Here is a 6,492-nt window from a genome sequence, read left to right on the forward strand (position 1 = left end):
GGTCTTCAACTGTTCCGGAACAGAAACGTTATTCTGAAATCCACAAAACCGGTTAATAACGGTTTTTTTTTCGTTCTCTATATAACAGCTTAATAATTTGATTTCTGCAGTTTGAAATTAAAAAAAAAACGAATAAATGGACCTTTGGTCCAAATGGGTATATTTTGTCTTGCTGTTGTAGTGTAACCTATCCGTCTGCCACTTCGGATCTTAGGCCAGCTCGTAGCGTAGGCCAGTGTTTCTCAAAGTGTGGTCCGCGAGCTGTTGTAAAAAATAATATAGATGCGTTGTTTGCAATATTGAACCAACTTGTATGTAAATCCAAAGTTCTGCAATACTGCCTATGTAAGCTATGCCAATTTAAATCATATGAATCCTCTGACACAATAAGCAAGGTGCAAAGACAATAAGCAAGGTGGGTTCAGTGAGTAGGCCTATTGTGTCTATTAGCTATGTGGTCCGTGAGGTTTTTTCTAATGGTTAAGTGGTCCTTGGTCTGTAAAAGTTTGAGAAACACTGGCGTAGGCTACTGAAACTGATTTGGAAATTGTTTGTAGCCTATGCGTAATAGCCTATTTTGCCTGTCCACGCCTTGTCGTTTTAAAGTCGGGATTTGAAATGTTTGCACAATTATAGCCTATTCTATGTAGCCTAGAAGAGTTAAACAGGAAATTTGAGAGAGGCCTTGTCAGCAACAGACAGGTTCGTTTATAAACAGGGTTGGAATTATAGCGCAAGCCTTTGAAGATCTCCATATGGATAAAACTCCAAAAGGCTACAACCAGGTAAGGAGTTTAGCACGTATCCAGAAATATTTTTGATAAGAAATTATTTATAGGCATAGGTTAGGCCTACAGTAAGTCTGTAGGCTATGGGATGGATAGCCCATCTGAATGTTTTTGGATGCCGCCTGTGATTTATTATTTTTGGCCATAGCTACGGTATAGGCTAAATCAAGGGGAAATAATTAGTAGCCTACGTCTATTCTAAGGTAAAGTCCACAAAAATAGACTTGATAGTCCCGCCAAACACTGCCGGAACTTTAAGAACGAACGATATTTTGCGTTCCGAACCGGTTCAGGACCGATATGTTGGTGGCGGAACGCATGCAAGAACGAAAACGTTAAACATAGGCCTATCTGAACCGTTCGGAACGGAACGTTTGAAAAATAATTTCGTTTTCAAGCCCTGGTGGTAATGCACTCCGTTTGCCAACTGCCAAAAAAAAACTCACAGAAAAAGAAGGGTTCACTGGCCTGTTCTTCTTCTTCAGTGAGTTTTTTTTTTTTGTATCAAGTCAAGGCTGTCCAGCAAGGCCGTAGTCATGATGTCAACATTGGGGGGGACCAAATCTGTGGTGGGGTCTGAGGGCCATGCAAAAAATATTATTAAAAATCACAAACAAGTTGTTACGACGTTTTTTCCAACTTGTGTGCCATCGCCACATTTGATTCCTACGTTTTGCCTGCATGGATGCGCGATCGAGTGCGCATCTAAATAATATGCAAGATGCAACAACCATTTCTAAGATGCCTATAAACAGGGTATTTCCTGGCATTAGTACTAGCATATGAATGCATTATTTATGTTGTAAGACAGAAATGAATGACACAGGCTTGCACAAATTCATCATTTAAAATAAAACTTTTCACTTTCGCTATCATTGCGAATTTGCGAGAATAGGTTACAATATGGAAAATGTTTCAAAGTTCCCTTTGAGTCTGATCGGCTCCAAAAATGTATGGGATTTCCTTAGCCTGTGCTACACCTTTCCAACAAGTTTTGTGAGAATTGTGAGCTTTTGCGATATTGTTGCCAGCCCTACCTCACCGTAGTAGGGTCAGAGAGGGTTAAAGCAGAGCTAGTACAGTAATCAAGGATCTTTGGTAGGGTGCAGGAAATGGAAGCTTTTGAAAACTAGGGTGACCAGATGGGCTCTTTTTCCAGGACATGTCCTCTTTGAGACCTTACAAATCCTCCAGAATTTTGTTATTCTAGAGCCTCAAACGTGTTTACAGCGAAATTGCATTGCGTTTTTCTCTGTCGTTCACAAATAAGTTCAAAATAGCCTTTTGAGGCAGTGTTTTCTCTTATGTCCTCTTTTTCACAAACTAAAAAGAGGACACAATCAGGTCACCCTAGAAAAACGGAAAACCACCAGGTCAAACCACTCAGGGGTGTAGGCTACTCTGGAACCATCACTAGGTCACTAATTTGTGCGTTATTTATGTTTGATTACATTTCAGATGGTGGTGGTTGTTGGTTTCCTGTAGAGTTTTTTATCTTTATTTATTTTTCTATGTCCGTATATTGGGGGGGGACATTTTGGTCATATTTGAATATTGGGGGGGACACGTCCCCCTCAATGTCTATGGTGACTACGGCCTTGCTGTCCAGATGGGTTGTAGAGGCCATCCGAAAGGCCTACACAGAAACAGATGGCCCAACTCTACCAGGGCTCCGTGCTCACTCAACAAAGGGCATGGCAACCTCATGGGCACTATGGCGAGGTGCTTCTCTACAGGATGTCTGCAAAGTGGCCACTTGGTCAATGTCCTCAACCGTTGTGAAATACTATTCAATTAACATAGCAGCTAGCCCATCCTTTGGAGAGCGGGTGCCAGCCGCAACCCATCCCTGAAAGGGAGCCTTATTTTTGTGTTCTTGTTACTCTTGCCAACACTGAGGCCCAAGGGGCCCAGTTTATCTTTTTTTTTCAACTCATGCAGCCTTGAGTCTGGCAAGTATCTGAGTTTCTTCACCCCTCCGCTACACCCTTGCGTCTTGCGGGGTTGGTAGGCCCAGGTTGGTAGCCTAGAAATCTAGATGCACCCTAGCGGCGGCAAATCAATTTGCTCAGCCTGTACGTCTAGTAGCAAACCATTGGGATTTCTATTGGCTGACGCCGTGGACGTCATCCAATAACAGCACTCTATTTTGTTAGAGAGTCTTAAGGCGGGCTTAACAGGATGACGACAGTCCTGCGACGGTGAACAACAAGGAAGGTGGCTATGGCGAACGCAGAGCGGTTGTTTGAATCGGCGTTGGCGTCAACTTTGGAGGAGTTGTGCTTTTCTTTAAAAGTTGAGCAACACAATGCACTTAAGTCATTCCTTTCGAAGAAGGATGTATTTGCCATTTTGCTCTGGCCACGTCATCCTGCTCTTTGTTCTGATTGGTCGTAGCGCTGGCCTATTGCATGCCTAGGCAGTTTGAAAGACAATTCTCTGCCCGCCCCTTGGATTAAGCGAGGTGAATGGGTCGATTCCAGACTATACATTTCAATTATATAGGATGGCCCGCCAGGCTACCAGGTTGGGCTTAAAGCAGGGAAAACTTCTGTCTGGCAGTGCCATCAGGCCTGGGGGTTTGTAAATAGTTAATTTATCCATCTATCCATCCATCCATCCATCTATCTATTTGCACTAGGTCCGCACGGCCTCCTCACAGGGTGTCTTAAAGAGGTTCCCCATACATGGAATATGTAATGGGTGGAGAGATAGTCTCAATACGACAGAGAACGTTCGGTTATGGGTGTAATGGCCCTTTCGTTATTACGAGTCTAATGGAAAGGGCCATATCCTTTGTTCTCTGAGTGAAGAGACCGTTTGGAGGTGTGTGTCGATCAATATGAAGCACTAGTCCCACGCCAGCACAGGTGTTTTATGCAACACTTATCAAGGGCGTAGCCGGTATAACCGGTGTGTCTTAAACAGTATCCACATTGCACAATCCAGTAGGTCGTGGCGTGGGACTAGTGCTTCATATTAATCGGCACACGCCTCCAAACGGTCTCTTCACTCAGAGAACAAAGGTTACACCCGTAACCGAACAATCTATGAAATGATACAATGATATTATATCATTTTTTTGTTTATATATTTTATACTTTATATTAGAAGTTCTTACAATTCATCTCATTACAATTACATCAAGCTCTGCAGAAACCTACTAATAACCCATTGATTTGAATCAGGTGTGAAGGGGAAAACATGAGGTTTATTGCCATACACTCTGGAATGTTGATGGCTGACCTGGATACAGGTGTTAATGTGTGCCAGTGGTGTAGAATAATAGACAGCCAGGTGCACATGAGGACACTATTCATATGATTCAACTACTACCATACACTCTGGAATGTTGATGGCTGACCTGGGTATAATGAGCGACATCCTGGCGCACTGACTGGAGGATACAATTCATATGATAACTGAAAAATGTAGTCCACAGTATTGAAACAGATCACCTCAGTATTCGAGTTGAGTCTACTGTGATTATGTAGGGTCAAAAACTAAATCTTAACGTTAGTTGACATACTTGTCTTTTAGCTGAGTCAAGGAGAGTTGGTACTGATCCAGACATTATTTTCAGACGTTCAGCATGGCCAGCTCTGTATTGGCCCAAGTTGAGGAAACAGTCTTTGGGAAGTTGTGTCAGCGCATTTCCAGATAAAATAAAATGAACCCACTGGTTCTTCAGAGGCTCGGATGAAGGAACTAAAAAAAGACTTTTGTAATCATTTGTACATCCAAACACTGAGCAATTGGCATGCTTCGCTCGTTTGCAAGCCATGATGTCTCTTGAGGAAAAACAATATGCTGGCAGCCACAGTGGGCGTAACTCATTTTCTCATGAGAGGGCAAAGCAGAAGAAAGGGGAGGTAACATTTCCCCCTATGACCGGGCGGGATAGGCATGGCTTGGTTCACTTATCACCATTTCTAGCCACTGGGGGAACTCGTATTAATGTTACAAAAAACCCTCATAAAGTGAAATTGTCATGCCATGGGACCTTTAAGGGAACAGTTATGTGGTAACAAGGTGGAGACCAAGGAGATGGTGGTGGATTTCCGCAGGTCTAAGCCCACTCTGCTACAAGTCTCCATTGATGGGGTCAATGTTGAGGTGGTAAGCACCTAGAAGTATCTGGGTCTCCACCTGGACAATAAACTGGACTGGTCAGCCAAAACTGACGCACTCTACAAGAAAGGGCAGAGCAGGCTGTACTTACTGAGGAGGCTGCGGTCCTTCAATGTGTGCAGCAAGCTCCTCAGGATGTTCTACCAGTCTGTTGTTGCCAGCGTCCTCTTCTATGCAGTGGTTTGTTGGGGAGGAAGCACAAAGAAGAAGGATGCGGGGCGACTTGACAGGCTGGTAAGGAAAGCTGGCTCTGTAGTGGGAGCTGAACTGGAGTGCATCACTTCAATATCTGACAAAAGGACCCTGAACAAACTGATCAACATCTTGGACAATGAGTGTCATCCACTCCACAGCACTATTGTTAAGCAGAAGAGTCTGATCAGCTGGAGACTTCGCTCACTGCCTTGCACAACAGACAGACTGAGGAAGTCATTCGTCCACAGGGCCATTGAATTGTTCCATGCTTCACTTAAGGGAAGAGGGGAAATAGACTTCTCTGCATAGTCTGTCTGCCTCTTCACCACCTCCATGTTTTGAACTGTCTGTCCACTAGCCACTTTACCACTGTCTTCTACCTCACTATTTGTGTGCTATATTAGCACATATGCATAACCCCTCCCTCCATGGCACACTTATACCTTTCTTAATATATATAGTTATTTATATGGGCAGCCGTGGCCCACTGGTTAGCACTCTGGACTTGTAACCGGAGGGTTGCTGGTTCGAGCCCCGACCAGTGGGCTGCGGCTGAAGTGCCATTGAACAAGGCACCTAACCCCTCACTGCTCCCCGAGCGCCGCAGTTGTAGCAGGCAGCTCACTGCGCCGGGATTAGTGTGTGCTTCACCTCACTGTGTGTTCACTGTGTGCTGTTTGTGTTTCACTAATTCACCGATTGGGTTAAATGCAGAGACCAAATTTCCCTCACGGGATCAAAAAAGTATATATACTTATACTTATATATAGACTTATTATATAGATATATTCTTGCACTGTTGCACTGTTTGACTTACTCATTTGCACCATCACCATGACACTCATTCACACAGAGCACCTTACCTTACCTTATGCACAGAGAATCACAGGCTCAGTCCCTGCCTCAGTCATTGCAAGCGCCTCTTGATTGATTAATCACCCACTATGTGGATACTGTTTTTTTAGAATTGATTAGTAGGCTATAATTTGTACTTTGTATTATAATTTTGTATTTTAGTATATTCTTTATTCTACTGTCCTTATTGCTTAGTTGTGTTTTTTTTGTATACTTTTAATTACTTTTTCTGCTGTTAGTGAATGTGTGTGTGTTGTCTGTATGCTACTGAGACCTTGAATTTCCCCTGGGGATCAATAAAGTATCTACCTATCTATCCATCTAACAAAACAAGATCAGTTTCCGAAATGCCATAGCTTTCTGTGTGTTGGAATATCTGCTTGAGATGTTTGCTTGTGTATTACACCATCCGGGGAACTGCATTTTGTTCATGTACTCTGTGCGACTTTCTACTTTTCTGTCAAGATCAGTAGGCTACAGTATAGGAACGGTGCAGTACAGCCATTTCGGCATCTGCCTGCTT

This window comes from Alosa sapidissima, chromosome 23 (assembly GCF_018492685.1).
Source record: "Alosa sapidissima isolate fAloSap1 chromosome 23, fAloSap1.pri, whole genome shotgun sequence".
NCBI lineage: Eukaryota > Metazoa > Chordata > Actinopteri > Clupeiformes > Clupeidae > Alosa > Alosa sapidissima.